At 48.6% G+C, this 23,889-nt stretch overlaps 1 protein-coding gene across 2 annotated transcripts in view; it reads left to right on the top strand.

Moving 5' to 3' along the window:
• Nucleotides 1-23,889, top strand: part of CASKIN1 (CASK interacting protein 1) — a 135,155-nt gene that overhangs the window by 991 nt on the left and 110,275 nt on the right. The gene's annotated exons all lie outside the window — the stretch shown is intronic.

Raw genomic sequence — 23,889 nt, 5'->3', positions numbered from 1 at the left:
CTGGCATCGGGGCTGGGAGTGGAAAGGCACCCTTGGAACAGGTGGATGCCCGTCTCTTCAACTGGGCGGAGGGGGGAGAGAGAGAGAGAGTCACCCCCGGGAGCTGCCCTGATTGTGCCGCCTTTGGCTGTCACTAAGGGGGCAGAGGCCGGCTGGAGAGGCCTGGGGTGGCCGAGCAGAGCGAGGGGCATCGGGGCCCGGTGCCAAGGCTGGATGCAGCACGGAGGAGCACCCAGCCCTGGCTCCGGCTCTGCCTGCAGCTGGGACGGGGCCAGCTCTCTGCTGTGCTTCTCCCTTCTCTGCTCTGCAAGCGTGAGACCGCTTGGCCAGCAAAGCAAGCCTTGGCACAGGGTGCGGGCATCCTTCCCAGGATGGCCTCTCCGATCTGGCTGCCTCTCCAGCCTGGTGCCTTCCTCTCGGCCATTGCTCCTGCGGCCAGGCCTCTCTGCTCACTGTCCTTCACTGACCCCCACGGGTTAGTGCTGCTTCCCTTCCAGCCCTCCTCCAGGCAAGCCGGAGTACTGCAGGTCCCATCTGCCTTCTCCAGCCTCCCTTCAGGTGTGTGAGTTCCAATGCCTAGAATTCCCAGCAGCGGCCTGATTGGCTCGGGAGTTCTGGAGAGAAGGCTGCTGGTTGGGGATGAAGGGAGCCCAGCCAGTCTACCTGGAGGCCGCTGCTGAGCACCGGTGCCACGTTGGAAGAGTCTGTGTTTCTAATCCCTGGGGGTAAACGATGGAGACCATTTTTGGTTGTCTTTCAGGTCTGGGAGAAAAAAAGAATTGGGGAGCCTGAGGTTTAAACTTTAGTTCTGGACTTCCCTGCCTTGCTGGAGACAAGAACTGGGGCCCAGCCTCCATCAGAAGGTGGTCAGTTTCCCAGTTTTAAACCTCAGGCGTATCCTGAGAAGAGGAGAGGCCTCCTGGCCAGTTCAAAATGCAGTGCCCACTGTGGGACATTTCTGCCAGCCGGTTGGACAGCCTCAGAGCTAAACTGAGAGACAGTCTAGATCAGGGGTCTCCAACCTTGGCAACTTTAAGAATTGTGGACTTCAACTCCCAGAATTCCCCAAGCTGAGGAATTCTGGGAGTTGAACTCTACTCATCTTAAAAATGCCAAACCGGAGAAACGCTTTCCCAGACTGATGCCAATGAATGGTTGCCTTTGCATGGAGCTCGTGGGTCCCTTGGCAGTCTGTCTGTCTGGGCGCTTCATCTTCTTTCCTGCAGTGGCCGCTCCTGTTTTTCTCCTACTCTTTTTCCTAGAAGTCTCTCCTGTCCCAGTGACACACTGGCTTTGGGGGTGAGCATGTGGTTCTGTGTTGAGGATTGGGGGGGAGGGGGAAGAAGCAGGAGCTCTGGGCCACCAGCCAACGCTTTTCAGAGTTGATGCTTGAGCTGTTGCATCTTTGTGAGCACCTGAGACCTGTGGGATTGTAAGCAGCACTAACCTGGACCCCTTCCCCCCCCCACCATAGAACAGCACCTGTTGCCTTTGCATGCCAGTCTGTGGAGGATTCGGAAGCCCCCCTCAGAAAGAAACTCAGAAGGTGCTGTGGGAAGCCTGGTTTGACAGCATGGGATATGAAGGGTTTCATTCAAACACGGAACATGTGAATTCAGCCTGCAGGCCATTCCTGGGATTTGATGGTGCTCCTGTTGCGCACAGGCTTAAGGGCAGACATGCTGTTTCATGCATGCTAGGTAGAGCCACATTGGGGGTCAGAGCTGGGAAGGGAAGAAGCCCACTTCTAGCTTGTGGGGAGCTGAACTAGTGAATGGCCCCTGTGGGGGATGGCTGCAGCCTCAGGGCCCCCAAGCAGGATCGATGGGAGACTTCAGGGAGTCCCAGGGCTCTGGGCTACATTGGAAAGTTTTTGAAGAGGCGGCAGCTCATAGGATGGTTTAGGGTTGAGCTTGACTTTAGGATATCCTTGCCTTTGGGACTTTCCAGACAGTGAAGTCCCATCCAATCTTTCCCCTCGTGCCCCCAGACTCTGGAAACGTTGCCCAGAAGCAAAGGGGACTGTGAAAATTGCTTGTGAGGTTCAGGGCTGGAGAGAAGAGCTACGGAGACCTTGTCAACTTGCTCGGCCTCTGTGACCCAGTTGAACTCCAGGGCTGATGGACGGTGTCTCCTGCCCTCCACAGAAGAGGACTCAGGCTGTGTTGGGCTGGAAAGGAGGCGGACTGCTTTTTGCTAGAGAGATTTTCCTAAAAATATGGTGTGAGCTAGTGGGTTTTCCTCCAGGTCAGCAGATACGGGTGAAGGAAGGAACTCTGTGGCCCCCTTTCCTAGCCCAAAGCCTTCTGCATCTATAAGAGGACAACTTTCCAGCCAAGCATGATGGATTTTGTAGTCCAAGGCATGGCAGTGACAGCTGGGGAATTTCCTTCTCCGCCATTAGTGGAGGCCAGGGGAAGCTCTGGTGGGCCGGAGCCAAACTGGGTGTCTCAGTCTGGGGGTGGAGTGGGGGGGGGGAGATGGTGTCTTTTCAGGAAGCCGGTGCTGGAGAAGAGAGCCTGGCAAACCAGGGCCTGTGCCCACCAGCCACAAGGAACGTTGCCGGCTTTGGGCATTCCTTCGGCACTCCCTGAGCCTTTGAGCCCTTAGGAGGCTCTGCCACAGTTCCCAGGGTGGATGTCCCCAGTTCACTCTGATTTGAAACTTGAAATTTGACTAGGAGATAGTCATTATAATTTGCAGCGGATAGATAGACTAAGAAATGCTTTGAAAATTCGGATCGTCTCTGGAGATTGTTTTGTTAAAAAATACGTTATGCTCCCTTTTGGTGTTAACGAAGACTTTGCTAATCGGTTGATTTGCTTGGCAATGCAGCTCAGGTAATTTGCCACGCTGGGGGTAATTCCGGCAAAGAAACATTTGGGAGAAGTTGCCTCAGGGATGAAATCCAGCAGGTTCTGAGAGGTTCTGGAGAACCGGTAGCGGAAATTTTGAGTAGTTTGGAGAACCAGCAAATACCACCTTTGGCTGGCCCCAGAGTAGGGAGGGAATGGGGATTTTGCAGTATCCTTCTGCCACGCCCACAGAACCGGTAGTAAAAAAAATTGGATTTCACCACTGGGTTGCATGTTACAATGTGAGCAGCAAAGTCTTGATTAAAAAGTATATTCAGGGCAAAAAACATATGTGTGTTTGCAAGTGTACATCTCTTTTCTTGCCCTTCACATCCCAATAAAATTAGATATTTCGGGGGTTGGGGCTTCTCCGGGGTTGTAAGGCGGCATTTGTGCTCGAGAAGTCAGCCAAGAAGAGCTTTTGGGGTTCCGGTGTTCCCCAAAAGCCTGCTCCGTCCCTGTCCTGGAGGGGTCTCCTCCCATCCTGGGGCTTCACTGAGAGGGATGCAGACAGCCTGACTAGGTGGCTCAGTGGCTAAAGACACTGAGCTTGTCGATCAGAAAAGTCGGCAGTTCGGCGGTTCGAATCCCTGGTACAGGTCTCCTGTGTGAGCAGGGGGTTGGACTAGATGATCTCCAAGGTTCCTTTCAACTCTACTGTTACTGTTACTTCTAGCCAGAGGCCCTTTCAGGAAGAGGAGAGGTTGAGCTCTCCGCTCAGTTAAGTGAGCTCCACTGGCAGTTTGGGATTGCTGGTTCACAGCCTGGCCTACCTTACAGGGTTGTTGTTGTGGGGTAGCCTAAGGAGAAATCCCCAGGTGTATTCCTCAGAGGGAGGATTCTATATGCTGTGTTCTTCAGATATACTGGGTGATAAACAAGGAGGAGAACTTCCTCCGAGGCCCTCCTGAATCACAGAATCCCATGGCTAGAAGGGACATTAGAGGTCTTCTAGTCCAACCCCCTGCCCAAGGCAGGAATCCTTATTTCATTCCAGACACATGGCGGTCCAATCTTTTCTTGAAAATCTCCAGCAATGGAGCACTCAAACTCCGGGAGGGAAGCTTTTTCCATTGATTGAGCGTTCTCACTTCCAGAGTCACCTTCCTTAAAAACAGCTCCGCCTTTATTTTTTTTTTAAACTCCTTTTATCAGCTTCAGGAACGAGCCCTTCTTAGCTGTGGCCCCCACTTAAAAGGCATGTGCAACTACTCCTTCCTGGCTGTGGGTCCTCCAGTGCCAAAGCCACCTTGTGAAATCTCCTCCTCCTTCATAATAGGCATCTTCCTACTACTCTCTTCTGCTTTACTGCAGGGGTCTCTAACCTTGGCAACTTTAAGACCTGTGGACTTCAATTCCCAGAATTCCTCAGCCATCTTTGCTTTACTGGACTATGGCTATTGTCTGCTACCCAGCTAGGTAGCAGCATCCAGTCACCTTTCACTGATCCGAAGAAAACTAAGTCAGGTATTTGGATGGTGGACCACCAGGAGATCCCAGGGCCTACCTCTCACCAGGACTGAAAAGTGAACAAAAAATTCTGAGGAAGAAGGGTACGACAGCCAGGCTGTGGCCAAGATACGTAGTATGATAGACTTGCCTAGCCGGCACAACGTGCAACAATTTAATATTGGTGCAATATATTATAATGTAATGTTATGCACATACATGTATAGAGGATTGTGTGTTCATTAATATGATTTACTGGGTTAGGGGTTTTCTTTCACAGTGAGTTATTGAGACGTATTTGTGTTTGGGGGGGTGCACTAAGGGAGGCTCAGCCAATCTCATTGTACACATGTTGTGCATTGACAATAAAGATTTGAGTTGTTTTTTTTTTTTAAAGATGCTAACGCAGCATCTCTACAAAGACACTAAAAGTCGAGTTTTGACTCCAAGAAGAATTTATTTTTCACTGTTAGGTGCTTGAAACAGCTGTAAAAACTCAGGCAGAAAAGTGAGATATAACCCAGGGGTGGGTTTCAAATTTTTTTACTACCGGTTCTGTGGGTGTGGCTTGGTGGGCGTGGCATGGCTTGGTGGGTGTGGCTTGGTGGGCATGGCAGGGGAAGGATACTGTGAAATCTCCATTCCTTCCTCATTTCCTCCCGATCAGCTGGGACTCGGGAGGCAGAGAATAGATGGGGGCCGGGCCAGCCAGAGGTGGTATTTACCGGTTCTCCAAACTACTCAAAATTTCCGCTACCGGTTCTCCAGAACTGGTCAGAACCTGCTGAAACCCACCTCTGATATAACCCCAACAATAATATGTTGGAGATGCAGCTCAAAGACTGCTGGAACTTGCATTCCCACCTCCTCAAAGGCTCATTGCTGGCTGCTTAGTTGATTATGCAGCCATGGGTGATTTCGCCGCTGAATGCGGAAAACTTTAAAATGTGTTTGCAATTTTCAGAGCCTTTCGCTGTTTGCCATGCGACGTTGCTGATTATTCTTTCCCCACTGGGCTTGTTTTAATTTCTTTCTGATTTTAAATGGCTTAATTGTGTTTATGCATTCAAGGGTTTTAAACTTTATTTTGTGGACTGCTAAGAACATGTCTGCTATTGGGCCACGTAAAACGGCAATAAAGAAATTAGTAACCGAACATAAAAGAATGGGTCAGTTACCTACAGAATCTCCACCAGGCTTTTGATTGGTGTTGGCTACCCAGCCACTGACAAAGCCTCTCTCTGAGCCACATGTGAGGGTCCCATATTCCAGCCCTACCATGGTCCTGTCGGGGAGCTTCGCCAAGACAAAGGTATGCCAACCAGAGGGTCACTCCAGGCATATTTGGAGCAGGGGTGGGTTCTACTTACCTTTACTACCGGTTTGCAATAGGGCTGTACGCGCGCGCACTCTTCTGCGTCAGGGTCAGTGGGCGGAGCAGAGCCTCCCGCCGGTTTTACTACCCGTTTATTTATTTATTTATTAAATTTTTATACCGCCCTTCTCCCGAAGGACTCAGGGCGGTGTACAGCCAAGATAAAAAAACAACAATATAAAAGTTAAAAACAATTTAAAATTATTAAATATTTTGGCCAATAATCTAAAATAAAATAACCCATTAAAATAATATTTTAGGCCAGCCCTGCTTGATGGAATAGTGTTTTAAGGGCGCAGCGAAAGGTACAAAGGTCGGGAATCCAACGAATCTCCGGGGGCAGCTTGTTCCAGAGGGCAGGTGCCCCCACAGAGGAGGCTCTCCCCTTGGGGGTCGCCAGTCGACACTGTCTAACCGACGGCACCGTGAGGAGACCCTCTCTGTGGGAGCGGACTGGTCGATGGGAGGTTATCGGAGGCAGAAGGTGGTCTCGTAAGTACCCAGGTCCTATGCCATGGAGCGCTTTAAAGGTGGCGACCAGCACCTTGAATCGCACCCGGAAGACCACCGGGAGCCAGTGCAGCTCGCGCAGGAACGGTGTTACATGGGAGCATCGAGTCGCCCCCATAATCACCCGCGGAGCTGCATTCTGGACCAGCTGGAGCCTCCGGGTGCTCTTCAAGGGAAGCCCCATGTAGAGAGTGTTACAGTAGTCCAGACGGGAAGTGATGAGGGCGTGAGTGACCGTGCGCAAGGCGTCCCAGTCCAGAAAGGTGTGAACTATAGAACCGGTGCGAATCCACCACTGATTTGGGGGGCCCCCTCTAAAAAAGAGGGATGGGGTCAGGGCATGCTTGGGGAGGAGGCCTTGGGCATTTTAAGGGATTACCTGCGTCTTTAATTGTAGGAGGGCAACTGTGGTAGTCAGTGATGGCCCTAAATAAGGAGGAATTTGCAAGCGCCTTTTCAGAACCAAAAGCCTAAGCTTTCGTGAGGTTTAATAAAACCTGCTTTGATCAAATCAGTGAGTCTAAAATGGTGCTCCCACTCTCCTCTGGAGGATTTTTGTCCCCTAAAAGCTTCGTACACAGACCTCAAATGCAACCACAACTCTCCTGTTTCATGGAAGGGACCTTGGAAGTCTTCTAGCCCAACCCAGTGGAGGGCTGCTGCCGGTTCAGACCAGTTCAGGTGAACCAGTAGTTGCAACCTGCGAGTCGGTCCGCCCACCTGCCTGGGCGCAATCCCGTCCTATATCACTGTGTTTTTGACGCCGCGTGCATGTGTGGAAGGCAGGCGCAAGCGAATTGCCGTGTTTCGTGATGCTGCATGCATGCGTGGATCACATTTCTGGTTGCTGGGCGAACTGGTTGTTACAGTATATGACGCCCACCTCTGGCTCAACTGCCTGCTCAAGGCAGGAAGCCCTATACCAGTGATGGCTAACCTTTTTGTCGTCGCGTGCCAAAAGCAGGGGTCACGCGGGGGGGTCACAGGCATGCATGCCCACACCCATAATTCAATGACCCACCCACCCCTGTGTTTGTGCTCCTCCCGCTTTTGGCACGTGACGGCAAAAAGGTTACTGGTGGGCCTGGAAGTCCTGTTTTTCGCCCTCCCCAAGCTCCAGAGGCTTTCTTGGAGCCTGGGGACGGTGAAAACAGCCTTCCCCACCCCCTCCATGGCCCTCTGTAGGCCGGAAACGTCCCATTTCCTGACTTCCGGTAGGCCCAGAAGGCCCAAAATCAGCTGGCCAGCGAGCACATGCGTGCTGGAGCTGAGCTAGGGCAACGCTCACATGCTCACAGATATAGCTCCGCGTGCCACCTGTGGCACGCATGCCATTGGTTCGCCATCACGGCCCTATACCATTCCAGTCAACTGGCTGCCCAGTCTCTTCTTGAAAACCTCCAGTGATGGAGTACCTACAACACTGTCAGAAAATTTCTTCTTACTTCTAGATTGAATCTCTCTTTAACAAGCTTCCCACCCATTACTTCTTGTCACTTCTTGTTATTCCTGGAGAGGGGCTTCCCTGTAACTGTCAGAGTGGGTGACCCAGAAGCCCCAGGCAGACCTTTGTAGACCTAAGTTAGAGGTGTCGGTGGGGTGGGGTGGGGGTTTAAAAGAATGCCATGTGTGAAAAAATTTCTTACTGGCACTGATGATGTTACCTAGTTGGGTAATGAAATGTCGGCCAGAAAACAGCCAGGCTCACCAAATGACTCACCTGTATTGTTCTTCTACATTTATCCCCGAGCGACCTCAGCCTTCTTTGCAACACCACATCTTTCAGCATCGATACGTGCAGGTAGCTTTGGATCGCTGCCATTCATGCTGGAATGTGTCTGTGTCTCTACCAGAAGGAATTACTCGCTTCGTTTGGATTTGCCTTGGCCAGAGTGAAACCTCCACTTACTAATCAGTGGGGCCATCGTCCATGTCTGTGCTTTGATGTCACTGGTGAGGTGACCTGCAAGATGTCACAACACAGGTGAATGGATGTGCTTTTCCCATTTAGCAGAATGACAGCATTGGAAGGGACCTTGGAGGTCTTCTAGTCCAACCCCCTGCTTAGGCAGGAAAGCTTACACCATTTCAGACAAATCGTTGTCCAATCTCTTCTTAAAAACTTCCCGCCAGGGCATCTGGGTGGGTGGGTAGGTGGGTGGGGGCCCTTAGCACTGCCAGCAGCAGCTTTGCCGCAAAAGTTGGAGGACCTCTCGCCTGCTCATCAACTTGCTCTTTGATTCTTGCTCCTTAATTATTGTAAAGCTGCCCGCAATCTGCTTAAAGCTTTCTAAAGCAGCTTAGCTGTGAGAGCTGCTGTCGGAGCTGCCCTGAGTCGGTGAGTTTCTCTTCCATTTCACCAGAAAGTAAAGCTCCCCTTGACAATGTTCTTCCAGGAAGTTCAAGGAAGAGGCTGAAGGGAGATGCTTGTGCCTGGCCAAGCAGAGGAGAAGGGTGAGAAAGAGACCCCTCCTTGCCCCAGGCCCCCAGCACCCCTCCCTCCCTCCCTCCCTCTGGCTGTTTCCACCCTGGCCTGAACCCCAGCAGGAAGCCTGGCCTGCCTTTGCTAGACCCTCTGGAACCCATGGCTTTCCAAGGCCAGAAGAGATCCTGCCGGGCAGGGGGCAGCCCACACAAGAGTGGCCCATCGTTGCTGCTGGTGGATCAAGGCCTGTGCGAGAAGGAGAGTGATGTCCGATGGAAACATCTTCGCTTATCAGCCCCTGAGAGCCAGCGTCCTCTTTCACTCCGTGCAGATGAAGTCTCCCAAGTCCAGAAATCGGTACATGCTCAGAGGCAATCTTGGGCTGTTTGCCTCATTAGGCAAATGTGTTTTCCTTTCTGTGTTTTGCTGGGGAGCATTTTGCGCATTCTTGAAAATGTGGTGGACTTTGCTGACTGAACAGGAATAGCTGAGCCCGATGCAAGTTTTGAAAAGCTGCATGATGCGCCCTTATTCAGGGTCAAAGGTGAGGAGATGGCCCTTTTGGTGTTTTGAACGTTGATGTGTTGGACTACGGTGCCCATCGCCAGCGGGCAACTGCTTTCCTCCTTATTGTCTGTGGGTGACGGTGCTTCTGAAGGGCGGGGGACAAAATGGACATCAGATCCGAGACCCTCAAGCCACAATGGGGCAGCGTGGTTTGGAAGTCTTGGACAGTGGCTGATTAGACGTGGTCTGTTTGAAACTATCCAAGTTGGGAACCAACCAAGCATGATGGGTTTTGAAACTGTTTCCCCCTTTTGCATTTGTATTTTGACGAGGGCGCGTTTGCTGCATCATGGGTTTTGAAGTTGTGCATTTCAGGCATGGGCCAGCTGTTCTGGACACCTGCGTTGTCAGGCTGATAACTCCACTGCTTGCATAATAATCTCTTGACGTCTTGTTTTACATGCATTTTTCCAGCTGAGGGGATGTGTGTAGCCCCGGGGGGTGGGGTGGGGGGATGGAGGGTGGGATGGAGATGCAACGACGCAACCGGGGGTAGTATTGGTAGGAGGACGTTTCTTGGCAAATGGGGATCGGCTGAGCTTTCTCTCCTTTTCAAATGTGTTTGGTCAGCTCAGCTGAACGATGCTGGCTTCTCGTTCTGCACGCTGGCAGTTCCTGGGCTGTCGAGAGATCTGGCTGTTTTTCAAGGCAATGCAGAGCTGGCGGTTTTCCATCGCTCTGCCCATCTGCCGGGCTGCCCTTCCCTAGGAGAGGAGGGGATTGCAGGCCCTTCCAGGGCAGGGGTCTCCAAGCTGGGCAACTTTAAGACTTGTGGATTTCAACCCCAAGCCCAGCTTGGAGACCCCTGCTCCAGGGAGCCTCTTCTGGCTACAATTACCTACCAGGGAGCCTGCAGCCTGGCCTTTTCCCCTTCTTCAGACCTCCTGAGCTGTCTTAAATCAAAGACGAGCCAGATAAATATTTAGCATTTTGACTTCAGCCAGAATGACACAAGGGCTTGCTTTAAGTGAGAGATCTGCCTAAAGTCCCGAGCTGCAGTACGACATCTAATGGGCTGACCTCTGGCCTGGGGGTGGACAGCTGGGGCTCCATCCCAAGGGAATCCCTCTCAGCAGGCGAGAACCGTGGCAAGTGGGTGACTGTGGGACCATTCCGCTGTCATTGTCAAGTGTCCCAGATCCAGAGCAAGAGCTGGAAAAAAGCAATAGAATGTAGTAAGAACGAGGACCAGGAATCTGGTGTCCTTCTCAGAACTTTGCAAGCATCACCCGTGCTTCCTAAGGAGAACATGGAGATGTTTACTACCCTTGGTGGATGCCTCTGATGGCCCAGTGGGAGGGATCAGTTGTGTGGCCTTCTTTCCTCTTCTGGCCCTACCACCCTATTGAGAAACGAGTGCTCCTGGGGCACGGGTCGGCAACCCGTAGCTCTGGAGCCGCATGTGGTTCTTTCATCTCTTTGCTGCGGCTCCCTGTTGCCGGTCGGCTCCAAAATTGATAGGGCTTTTGGTTAGGACAAGTAGAGAGAATAAGACGCTGCGTTAGGAGGAGACTCTATGGTGGAGGAACCAGACTTCCGGTCGGCTCCAGAATTGAATGGGGGACTTCCAATTAGGACCTTTGTGGCTCTTTGAGTGTTTAAGGTTGCCGACCCCCCCATCCTGGGGGAACAGCAGGATCATCCAGTCTGCTTAGGAGAAGGCTGTCGTCCAATGTCAAAAAAATTTTAACTGGTACAAATTGAGCCTCCTGGCTGTGCTGATGCGATCAGAGCCGTCTGAGAGAAAGGGATTAGGAGAGCAGGTTCAGTCAAAAGTGGATTCATGATGCAACTGCAGTGATCAAGGGATGTTCCATGTTGGAGATCTTAATTGGGGGGGATGAAGTGGGTACTCTGATAAGAGCTGATGCCAAGCTGAGTGGTTTGATCGCTGCCCAAGCTCAAGGCTGTTGTGGAATACCCTAGCCCAGGATTTAATACTTTAATGCCACCCAAGTCTGTGTTAGTGCACAAAATTGTACCCTTGCGCTCTCAGTAATTATATCCATAGTCACTGCTGCCTTCTTTTGATGTGGTGCTTGCAATCTTGAAAGCACAGTGTGAGAAGAGGCAACCAGGGATGAGAAGATGCTGCTCTCAGTAATAGCCATTGCCTTGGATAGCTTTTCAGTCAATCAGAATAGAGCTGGAAGGGACCTTGGAGGTCTTCTAGTCCAGCCCCCTGCTCAAGCAGGAGACCCTATACTATTTCAGACAAGTGGCTGTCCAGTCTCTTCCTAAAAGCCTCCATTGATGGAGCACCCATAACTTTTGAAGAGAAAGCTATTCCACTGGTTGATTGTTCTGTTAGGAAGTTTCTCCTTAGTTCTAGGTTGCTTCTCTCCTTGGTTAGTTTCCATCCATTTTTTCTTGTCTTGCCTTCTGATATTTTGAAAAATAAGTTGACCTCCTCCTGTTTGTGGCAGCCTCTCAATTACTGGAATACTACTATCATGTCACCTCTAGTCTTTCTTTTCTCTAGACTAATCATATCCAATTCATGCAATCATTCTTCATATGTTTCAGTCCCCAGGCCTTTAATCGTCTTAGTTGCTCTTCTTTGCACTTTTTCCAGAGTCTCAACATCTTTTCTGTAACGTGAACAAAATTGAATGCAGGATTCCAGGTGTGGTCTTGCTAAGGTTTTATAAAGCGGCATTAATACTTCACGTGATTTTGATGCTATGCCTCTGTTTATACAACCAGGGATTGTATTAGCTTTTTTGGTTGCTACTGCACACTGCTGGCTCATATTTAAGTGATCATTTTATTCTATTTTTTAATAAAAATTTTATTTTATATTACATATACATATCAGTGCATTAGCAGTGTGACACTTGGGTGCCATACATTTCAGCAAATAAAATAATATTATTAATCATAGTTATCACTTTCATCCAGCTTATATATTTCTAATAGTAATACACATTGATATCAAATTATAATCTTCCATTATTTCATATTGTTTAAACATACATCAATTTCTAAACCTCTCTCTTATTGTTACACTTATAAAAATGTATATACTAATATTCCTCCTTTCTCTTATTTCTGTCTTTATTCTTTATTCTAACTTTTATTCTTGTGACCATTATATTAAAAGACATTCCCTTTGCATTACAGTACTACTCTTCATTATTTCATTGTTCAATATTTAAATGTGCAATTCTAATACCAATCACAATATTAAAATCAGAGGTCTTCAAACTTGGCAGTTTTAAGACTTGTGGACTTCAATTCCCAGAATTCTCCAGGCTGGAGAATTCTTGGAGTTGAAGTCCACAAGTCTTAAAGCTGCCAAGTTTGAAGACCTCTGATTTAAGTGATCGTTTTAGAGGAGTAGGAAGAGAAGGAGGACAGGCCAGAGTTCCCTGGACTAGAGAAGGTGCTCTCCATTCCAGCTGCTGAAGGCTAGAGAAGAAAGAATCAACATTCTGTCTCGGAACTGTCGAGAAACATCTAGCAGGTCTTTGAGGAATCATAGAAGGTGAAGACAGAAATGGTTCTTTGAGATCATTCCATCTATGACTCCTGCAGGAACCTACCTCTAGGACAGAGGTCTCCAAACTTGGCAACTTTAAGGCTTTTAGATATGGCTGGCTGGAGAATTCTGGGAGTTGAGGTCCACAAGTTTTAAAGTGCCAAGTTCTGAAGACCCCTGCTCTAGTGGCAATCTTGCTAGGTGGGAGAATTCTGGGAGTTGAAGTTCATTCATCTTAAAGTTGCCAAGGTTAAGAGATACTGCTCCTACTAACTGTCTTCTTGGTGATGGGTATTAGCAACCGGGTCATTGCTTCTTGGGAATTCTGGGAGCTACAGTCCTAATAGATCCTGGCAGTGCCAGGTTGGCAAGACTGTGCAAAGTCTTGGCTTCTGCAAAGAGCCAGATCAGGTGCAGCTGTTTTTGCATGGTGAGGACCACATTCAGGAGTCCTGCCTGCACCCATTGCATGCTTACAGACAACCATCTGAGCCCATCCAGTTGGGAATGCCTGCTTCCAAGGTTTCCAGTTGTTTTGAACTACAATTCCCATCTGCCCCACCATTGTCTAACTAGGCTAGCTGGGCAATGACCCAAATTGAAGTTGAGTGGGGTGGGGGGAAAGTTTCCAAGGTCTGGAAAATAGCCAATCTCTTTCTTTTCAGTTCTGCCTCATTTTAGAGCTTGCTTCCAAGAGGGAGATCAACCTCCAGAATGCCAGATCATAGAAGATCTTGTGGCTGACAAAATTCAGCAAAATGCTTTATAGATGCAAAGAAAAGATGTGAAAATTTCAGCCCCATGCATTCTGGGGACCATCCATCCACCAGCTTTGAAAAACATTTGGGAATCTTGTGATAATTACAGTACATGCTGCAAAACTAAACATTCCCAGTGTGGAATATCAGTGGAATGTCTTTCCTCCAGAAGTTGGACGTTCTCCATCACTGGAGGTCTTTTAGGAAGAGATTGGACAGCTGTTTGTTTGTTTGTTTATTTATTTATTTATTTATTTATTTATTTATTTATTTATTTATTTTATTTGTTTCCATTTCTATACCGCCCTTCTCCAAACAGGACTCAGGGCGGTGAACAGCCAAAGTAAAAAACAGAACATACAAAATTTAAAAACAGTTTAAAATAATTAAATATTATTTGTCCAGAATGATACAGGGAGTCCTGCTCATGCAGAGGGTTGGACTAGAAGACCTCCAAGGTCCCTTCCAATTCCATTTTACTGCTATTCGGTTATTCTTCTATGAAGGGCACATTATGACAAAAAGGAAAATGTAGTTTTCAGCATTTGATTCCTACTCAGGTTGGAGTGTCTGTGTAGAATGCACATGCAGTCTTTTTTTTTTTTAAACAAAATAAAAACCTGCGTATCGGACAGCTGTGAAGTTGCAAAACCTCTTATATGATTTTGGAGGTAATTTTTCCTCTTTCTGGTTGGCATAGAATCATTCAGAATGTTTGCAGAATGGCTGGTCTGATCTAGCTCCTGCCTGTTTGTGTTTTACTCAGTGACTGCAAACCCAGAGAAGGACTGAATTTGGGCAACAAAATGGCAAAGAGAATAGAGTCAATCTTGCCCATTGGTGGATGTATCTGTCATTTTCATTCTGTTAAATTTCTGGGTGTTCCCCTCTCCCCAGTTTTAAGCTGCAATCTTCTGATTTTTGCATATGTTGGAGAAGTCTTAAGAACGTGTCTGCAGATGTGCCCTGCATGGTCTTTTGCAGATGTATATTTTTGCCTTCGTGGCCTACATGACCAATTCAGAGGAGAAGTTAACCTCTAGCTGTTTCCTTTCACATTTTGATTTTGAAAGTGTGGCACCGATTGCATGAAATACAAGCGGAAAAAGTTTCTTCCTTCTTCCTCACCCTCAGCCAAGTCTCATTTCCTTACCTTCTCGGATACAATTGATTGGCACGTTCACCACACCAGGTCATTAAGCCTGTAAAAAAACAGATTACATAAGTGCCTGTATAAAGGGAACCCAGTTGCCATCGCAAGGCAGGAAATACTCACACACTGGGAGAAATAGCAGGTGATTGTTGTTGCCATGACTTCAGGTTCGTTTTTGCTGTGGTAGCAGGAGACCTCAGGGAGCTGCAGTCTGGCACGGCGGAAGAAACACCCATTGTTTCTGCTGGATCCGCGGGTTGATATTCTGGCCAGAATCTCCATCTGTCTGGGAGTCAGCGTGGGCCAGCTTTCCTAGCCGGGCGCTCCAGATGTGGCTGACGCAGATTGGCTGGGGATTTAGGGAACTTGCACTCCAGCAAATTCGGAGGGTGCCAGATTGGGAAATTGCTGTCAGGTTGGAGGTTGGCTGCTCCCATGAGGGCCTGTCCTCTGATGTGGGTTGGAGCTGGGAGGAGGAGCAAGGGAGGTTCTGGTTGAAGCTCACAATCAGCCAAAGAAACCGAGTGTACAAAACACGGGTGGTCAGATCAGTAAAACAACTGTGGGTGGCTGATTTGTTTCAGTCTTGCTAGGATGACTTTGAAGGGGATGAATATAAAGGCCTGGAGCTGGAGGTGGGATCTATTTTCCAAGGCACCCAAAGGCCAGACAAGGAATAATGGATGGAAACTGATCAAGGAGAGATTCAACCTGGAAATAAGGAGACATTTTCTGGCAGTGAGAACAATCAACCAATGGAACAGAAGTTGCCTTCGGAAGTTGTGGGAGCTTCATCCCTGGAGGCTTTCAAGAAGAGACTGGACTGCCACCTGTCAGAAATGGTATATGGTCTCCTGCTTGTGCAGAGGGTTGGAGTAGATGACCTACAACAGTGATGGCTAACCTTTTCCGGACCGAGTGCCCAATGCGCATGGACCCCCTGCATGAGCCCCTCCCCCGTGCATGCATGCATGCCCCCTACATGCGCCCCACCCCCACACATACACACACCCCTCCATGCGCTCCATACATGCGTGGCAGAAACCTGAAGACCAGCTGGCCAGCGGGAGGCGCGCACGATGCACAGCAGAGCTGAAATGGGGCTACGGCTCATGTGCCAACAGAGAGGGTGCTGCGTGCCACCTCTGGCACCCGTGCCATAGGCTCGCCATCACGGATCTACAAGGTCCCTTCCAACTCTGTTAATCTGTATCTGTATCTGCTAAGGTACAATTGTCTCCAAAATGGGACCTTGGTCACTGGAAGATACAGATACAGATGTGTGATCTTCGACTCCCAGAATTCTCCAGGCTTGCCATGCTGGCTGGGGAATTCTGGGAGTTGCAGTCCACACCTCTTCCAGTGATTAAGGTTGAGAAACACCACAGCAGTACCATCAATAAGGGCAGTTTAGAGCAAGGGGGAGGGGCTGTATAACATCACAGCTTCTTCCTGGCATTTCTGCCTATCTAGGGCTGAGTGGACATCAATTCCCAGAATCCCCTGGCAACATGGTGACCACTGAGCATACTAGGACTTGAAATCTGGACCTGCAAAGGCAGCCTGGGTTGGGGAAGACAGCTGCCCTTGGTAGCTGAGAGCAGAGCCTTCCCAATTCAGCCTGTGGCATCTTCAAGAAGAGCAGAGAAAGAGGCTCACCGCATAGCGGCTGTCCTTCAGGGTGCCCATTACACTCGGATTCCGAGTGAGTTGGCACATGGAAAGCTGCTGAGCCTGGTCCATTTTTTCTCAGCAGCTTCCACTCAGCCTTCACTTCCCACGGACCCCACCTCGGTTTCCAGACCTGTCCTGCTGGCAGAGTCCCCCCCCCTCGGATTAACCGTGATCAATTAATTCCAGCTTCCCTGATTTCATTTGATCACTTTAATGGCTGCTGGCAGCCACGTTTCATGAAACCTAGACTTCAGAAGAGCAGCTGTTCTGACCCGGCTCCCAAATATGGCAAACCCTCTGTAGTTAACTCAATGATTCCTTTATTAAGAGCACCAGCAGCCCCGGCAAAAAGTTTCTCTCTCACTGCAGGTTAACAAGTCTGTCCGGCAGGGAGATGAATAGTTGTTTGCCACACCTATTCATCTCTGCCCCCCTGCCTTTTATCCCCAGAGTTAGGGTGGGCTTCGCTAGCAGCGGTGGCTCTTTCATCCTAAGGACCGGCCTATAGATTTCCACTGTTCTCCTCTCCTCTGCCTTCTGTGCATCTGCATGTCAGGCACTGGACCCAGCTGACCCTCCTCTTCCTCATCCAGGCCTGTTGGCTGTTGATTCTCCATCTGAGGGCTGACGGACAGCCCAGGCTCTGCCTCAGTCTCTCTCTCTGACAACTCCATTCCCTCTTCCCAGGGGTGAAATCTACTTACCTTCCCTACCGGTTTGGAAGTGCATGCGCCATTGTCACATCCAATTTTGGACCCTCTGTATTTGCGCAAAGACTTCTGCCCATGCACAGAGGGTCAAAAACAGTTACTTCCTGGTTAAAACCAGGAAATAACAATACCCGGGTGGGTGAGTGGAGCCTTGCGCTGCTGCCACTACCTGTTCGCCAAACCACGCGCCGCTGGCACTACCGGTTCACCGAACCACACGCCGCTAGTGCTACCAGTTCACCAAACCACGCACCGCTGGCGCTACCGGTTTGCACGAGCTGGACAGAACCGGCAGGATTTCACCACTGCCTCTTCCCCCTCGGAGCTCTCAGGTTGCCTTGATGCTGGCTGTGACTCCCATCCCAGATCCTCCTCGTCTGATTTGGCTGCTGGAGGGTCCGGTGCCTGACAGGCCACAACAGCAGCTTCTCCAGCAAAGAAAGGGTGCTGGCACAGAGGGGGGATCCCAGAGGATGCCTTGAGGGAGCAAACCTGGCTGAACCTCTTTCCAAGGCCAGGGTGCAAGCAGGAGAAGGGGATGGTGAATGACCATCCTACAAACTATAACATAATCAAACCTAACACTTCATAAATATAACATCATTAGCATTAGCTAGCCTCACTGGCTTGGAGGACAGCTCCCATCATTTATGGCCATGGCAGTGGGCCACGTTTGGCTATGAATGATGGGTATTGCAGTCAGCCCTATTGGAGGGCACCCAAAATTACATCTGGTGTAATTTTCATACAAAAACTACAAGCCTGTTTTGGTCCTGCCTCTTCTCTGAAATAGGTAGTTGCTTGGAAACAGCTTGTCCTATTTTCCGATTCTTCCCCCACCCCTCGGAGTTAGTGATCTCTCTTGTGGGGAAGGGGGCTGTGTCCTGGAGGGAAGGGGCAGATGAAATGAACCGGCCAGTCCTGTCTCACAGGCAGATTCTGATGACCAGGATTTGAGACTGAGATAGACTGCGTCGGAACACGATGCTCCTGTGAACGTACTGTGGTTGGAATGTGACTCCCATGTAAATCTGTGCACGTCTGTTTTAAACATTAAAAGGGCCGAACTCCCTGTCAGGATTATGCTTCCTCTTTCTTAAAACAATCAGGTGGGAGGGGATATGGTATGTGTGTGTGTGTGTGGAATACTGCATCCAATTTTGGTCACCACACTATAAAAAAGATGTTGAGACTAGAAAAAGTGCAGAGAAGAGCCACAAAGATGATGAGGGGACTGGAGGCTAAAGCATATGAAGAACGGTTGCAGGAACTGGGCCTGGCTAGTCTAGTGAAGAGAAGGACCAGGGGAGACAGGAGAGCAAGTCTTCCAATATTTGAGGGGCTGCCAGAGAAAGGAATGGCTCAAGCTATTTTCCAAGGCACCTGAAGGCCAGACAAGGAATAATGGATGGAAAGTGATCTAGGAGAGATTCAGCCTGGAAATAAGGAGAAATTTTCTGGCAGTGAGAACAATCAACCCGTGGAACAGAAGTTTCCTTCGGAAGTTGTGGGAGCTTCATCCCTGGAAGCTTTCAAGAAGAAACTGGACTGCCATCTGTCAAAATGGTGCAGGGTCTCCTGCTTGGGTGGGGGGTTGGACTAGATGACCTACAAGGTCCCTTCCAACTCTGTTAATCTGTTAGAGAGGGACTGGCCCAAAATCACCCGGCCTGCTTATTTTCTCTTTTCATCTTAACCACCTTCCTGCCTCCCTAGAGTGGTTGAGATCCAGAGGTGGCCAAAGGGGTTTCTGGCTCCTGAAGCCCAGGGCTGGCCAGCTGGAGGGGAAGGGGGGCTTTGGGGAGAGAAAGGGGGGTGGACGCTTCCTCTTCCGTAGTAGAGTCTCCCTGGACCATGAGCGATTCAAGGCAGAGAGGAGCTGCGTTTACGCGCTTTGCAAGAAGTGTAACGTGCAGTTTAGCTGTAAGCTATTTTCAGCACCACATCTGGTTAAGCGTGAAAATTTGTAAAGGTTTTGCGGAGAGCACACGAACATACCTTCCGTTACTCCTTGTATTCGGAGCATCTTTGATGTAAATACGCTCCAGGCGGCATCACAGCTCATTGGGAAAAAAAATAAAAATCTACACAGTAAAAGAGTTTGCCAATCAGGAGCAAGTATAAAAATAAAACAGCAGCGGGATCAGGAGCAGATTAAAACCTTTCTCTGTATTTACTCGGGACCAGGAAAATAGGCGAGTTGAGTCTCGAAAGGCCCAGGGGTGGGCTGGATCCTCTCGGGGGCAGCTATGCGGGATTGGTGGGGCTGGCTGAAGCCCCCCCCTTGCACACACACATCCCAGGGGTTTACAGGAGCTTCTTCAGTAAACCACGGCTAAATAAATGATGACTTCATGCCATGTTTGAATTTGGAGAGCCTGGTTGTATTTCTTATGTTGGCAATTCGGCTGGTTTGCATATTCTTCCAAGTCTTTGTATCTACTGAGAACAGGAGCAGGTTGGAAACCAGAGAACAATGTAGGTAGAGGTTAAGGATTGCACAGTCAAAACTCTGCCCACCTGAAAATTGGGGGCAGAGGCCATCTTGTATTTCAGGCCCTTGCCCATTGCTGTAGACGAAGCTGCTTGGATGATGGGCTTTTGGCCTGGCCCTAAGCGGGATCAAGGCAACCTCGCAGGGGTGTTGGAGCCCAAGTAGAGGCTGATCCTATGCCTGTCTCCCCTGCTGTGCCAGGGAGGGCAGCCACACCGTCCCCTGAGCTGGGGTTGAGCGGCATGGAGCCTGCGTTGCTAAGCAACTTGGTTTCTCTTCCTTCTCTGCTTCTGGCGAAAAGGATCACCAGTGGGATGCTGAGTTAGGCAGAGAAGGAGGGACAGGAAAGCCTTCCTGGACTTCACAGGGAGAAGAGGGCTGGAATGGAAGCCAGGGAGGGCGTCTTGGTGGCCTCCTCGCCATCAGCCTAGCTGGTCACCCTCAGCCCTTTTCCCTTTCAATGGGGGTGCAGCCCTTGAAAGCATCCGAGGAGCCTTCAGGGTTCCTCGGTGGCCAACCAGAAGCTCATGGAGACAAACCCCCACAACTTTAACCCTAGACTGTCTACTGTTGACCTCACCCCATTCCTAAGAGGTCTGTAAGAGGTGTGCATAATTGCACCAACCTGCCTACCGTCCCTGTCCTACTGTTCCCATTTATTCGTATCCATTTCATGTATTCATACTCATGTTTATACTTATATCTGTTATCTTATACATGCTTGACAAAATAAACAGATAAATAAATAAAATAAACATAGGAGAACAAGAGCCCTCTCCCCGGGCTAGTAGGCCAGATGGGCCTCCTGGAACTCTGGAAGTTGCCTGAAAATATTGATTTCACGTACAAGCTGCCACATCTCCATTCTCTGCCATTCTAAAATACCGCAGTAAATGAAAGTGAGGATAAAGTTAGATTCAAATCACATTACACAACCCCAGAAGCTATCTCAGGGCACCCCAATCCTCATGGGAAGGGCTTGATTTCAACTAGAGCTTCAACCAGAAGAAGTGGCAGAATCCATCTTATCTCCAGGAGAGACAAGCAGCAGCTTTGAGTCCAGGAAATCCCAGGCCATGGACCTGCTCCCCTCAACCAACCCTCCACATCAGAAGAGGCTGCTGGAGATGAGGGGCAAAGAGCAGCTCCATCTTGCTGGGGTGGTTAAGTTTTAGCCAGGTTTCTCCCATCCAGACTGTGAAGCTTCCAGGATTGAGATTGGACCACTCCAGATCCCTCACCCAGACCTCCAGCTCATCCCTCCCAGCCTCTTGGGCACCTCACCCAGGAAGATCCCCCAGGCTGACCTCGCCTCCTCCTCCTCCTCCTTTGACTGGAATCCTCACTGGGGAACCATTGCAAGAGAGGGTCTCCAACTTCTAATTTTCCATGACATCCTGCCATGTACCATCTCCAATAGTACCAAATGCAGAATAACAAGAGTTGGAAGGGACCTTGAAGGTCTTCTAGTCGAAACCCCTGCTCAGGCAGGAGACCCTGCACCATTCTAGACAAATGGTTGTCCAATCTCTCTTTGCAAATTTCCAGTGATGGAGCACCCAGAACTTCTGGAGGCAAGGTGTTCCACTGATTAATTGTTGTAACTGTGAGGAAATTTCTCCTTAGTTCTAGATCTCTCCTTGATAAGGTTTCATCTGTTACTTCTTCTCCTGCCTTCAGGTGTTTTGGAGTGTTAGAAGAAATATCCTTCTGGGTTCAGTTCCAAGTGTGGGGGGGAAAGACACAGGATTCATGGAAGTTGCTTGGAAAGATTTATTGATGAACAGGATCACATGCCTTGGAGATCTTATGTGAAAAAAGGGAAGAGGCAATGCAATGAAGGGCAATTAAATGCCCTACCTGAAGAAGGTAGGTCTTTGTTATGTAGAATGGACTGGCTCAGGCCTTAATGGCCCATTGATGAAGGGGGGGGGTTGAGTTTCTGCCTCTCTTTTAGGGGAAATATTCTGCCCTTTTAATACTTCCTAAAATATTTCATTTTCTAGGAGAGGGGTGGGTTTTAAGTCCCTACAGGAGAATAACTCCCTCTTATTTATGGCAACCCTCAAATATTGGAAGATGCTATCATGTCACCCCTGGTCCTTCTCTTCATTAGATCAAAGACCTCTGGGAAAATCAAAAGAGATCAGGACAACCCAACAAAAAGGAATCAACTAGAGCAGGGGTCTCCAGCTTTGGCGACTTTCCGACTTGTGGACTTCAACTCCCAGAATTCCTCAGCCAGCGCATGCTGGCTGAGGAATTCTAGGAGTTGAAGTCCACAAGTCGTAAAGTCGCCAAGGTTGGAGACCCCTGAACTAGAGACTATTTTCCAAACTTGGCAACTTTTAAGATGGGCAGATTTTAAGCCCCAGAATTCCCCAGCCAGCTTCTTCCTCCACACAGACATCTTAAAGTTGCTGAGGTTGAAAAACGCTGAAGTAGAGCAGCCATTGCCTGAAAACAGACCCAAAGAGAGCAGAGATGCCGCTGCTTCTTCTAGGGTCCTTGCAGCGGAATCCTCACTGAAATTCCTCACATAAAGTTTAGGTTGATGTAAAGTTCTAACCTTGGGAGAGAAGGAGCAAATGTTCTCTCTGTCACAGATTTAGTTTCTATTCTATCACATTACTGAGTTTTATTGTACTCCTGAGTCGTGATGTAATCTTGTCCAGGTAGCTATGCTTGGGGCATGGATAATGATAGCTTATCACACCTTGCAGGATTTAGAATTAGGATAAAGCTGGAAGGAACTTTGGAGGTCGTCTAGATAAGTGACTGTCTCTAGACTCTTCTTAAAAATCTCCAGTGTTGGAGCACTCACAACTTCTGAAGGCAACTTCTGTTCCACAGGTTAATTGTCCTCACTGTTAGGCAGTTTCTCCTTAATTTCAGGTTGCTTCTTTCTTTGATCAGTTTCCATCCATTGTTTTTTGTCCTGCCCTCTGGTGCTTTGTGGAATGGAATGGAATGGAATGGAATGGAATAGAATAGAATAGAATAGAATAGAATAGAATAGAATAGAATAGAATAGAATAGAATAGAATAGAATAGAATAGAATAGAATAGAATAGGACCTTGGAGGTCTTCTAGTCTATCCCCCTGCTCAAGCAGGAGAACCTATACCATTTCAGATAAGCAACTGTCTAATTTCATAATCATAATCATAAGTTTATTTGTCAAGCATATATAAGATAACAGGTAAAAGTATAAACTTAATTTGAATACATGAAAAGAGTAAGTAAAAAGGAATATTAGGACAAGGACGGTAGGCACGCTGGAGCACTTATGCACACCCCTTACAGACCTCTTAGGAATGGGGTGAGGTCAACAGTAGACAGTTTAAGGTTAAAGTTTTGGGGGTTTGGGGAAGAAACTAGAGAGTCAGGTAGTGCATTCCAGGCATTGACCACTCTGTTGCTGAAGTCGTATTTTCTGCAATTGAATTTGGAACGGTTTACCTTGAGTTTGTATCTATTATTTGCTCATGTATTGTTGTGGTTGAAGCTGAAGTAGTCATTGACAGGAAGGACATTGTGGCAGATAATTTTATGTACTATGCTTAGGTCAGACTGAAGTCGGCGTAGTTCTAAGTAAGCCAAAATTTGGAGTCTGGTAGCATAAGGTATTTTATTGCGGTTAGAGGAATGGAGGACTCTTCTTGTAAAATATCTCTGGACTCTCTCTGTTGTATTTATGTCCAATATATAGTGTGGGTTCCAGACAGATGAGCTGTATTCGAGAATTGGTCTAGCAAATGTTTTGTATGCTCTAGTTAGTAGTACAACATTACCAGAGAAAAAGCTACGCAAGATTTCTTCTTAAAAACCTGATGGAGCAGCCACGATTTCTGAAGGCCAAGCTGTTCCACTGGTTAGTGATTTTATACATCCCTGCCTTACCTGCCTTTGCTTTAAACAAAAAGCCCCAGTCGGTGTTTCCCCCGGGAGGTCCTTGCACCTTGTCCAGCTCTTCTCAGAGGCCATAAATATGGATCTCTACCTCAGAGGAGACAATGGTCACTGTGGAGGGAGGGAAGAGAGAGGCCCAGTGCAATCCAGTCTTGCTCTGTGATACCATCCAGGAATTTGTAGCCGTACTGCTCATTGGTGAAAACAAGGCACACCACAAGAGAGTGGAAGAGAGGGTTTCTGACTGCATAATAATGTAGACTGTTTCTTCACTGCTGAGTAACTGCACAGGTTAGAGGTGCAGATTGCAAGATGGAGAATGTTGCTTCAGGCTGATTGAGGTCCTGCCTTCTTCCTTTGGTCAGAGGCAGATAAGCATGAAAACATAGCAGCGTCATCAGGAAGCTGCCCAAAGTTTTGAGTTAGAGATTCAATAGCAGTTCAGTTGGTCTCCAAACTGAATCCACTTTCCAAAGCAAATCAGAATAGAATTAGAATTAGAATTAGAATTAGGAATGGAAAGGAAA

The sequence above is a fragment of the Pantherophis guttatus genome, chromosome 14 (genome assembly GCF_059756535.1).
Source record: "Pantherophis guttatus breed Tessera chromosome 14, ASM5975653v1, whole genome shotgun sequence".
Taxonomy (NCBI): domain Eukaryota; kingdom Metazoa; phylum Chordata; class Lepidosauria; order Squamata; family Colubridae; genus Pantherophis; species Pantherophis guttatus.
The sequence above is the reverse complement of the archived record's forward strand: the minus strand, read 5'-3'. Positions and strand labels throughout refer to the sequence as shown.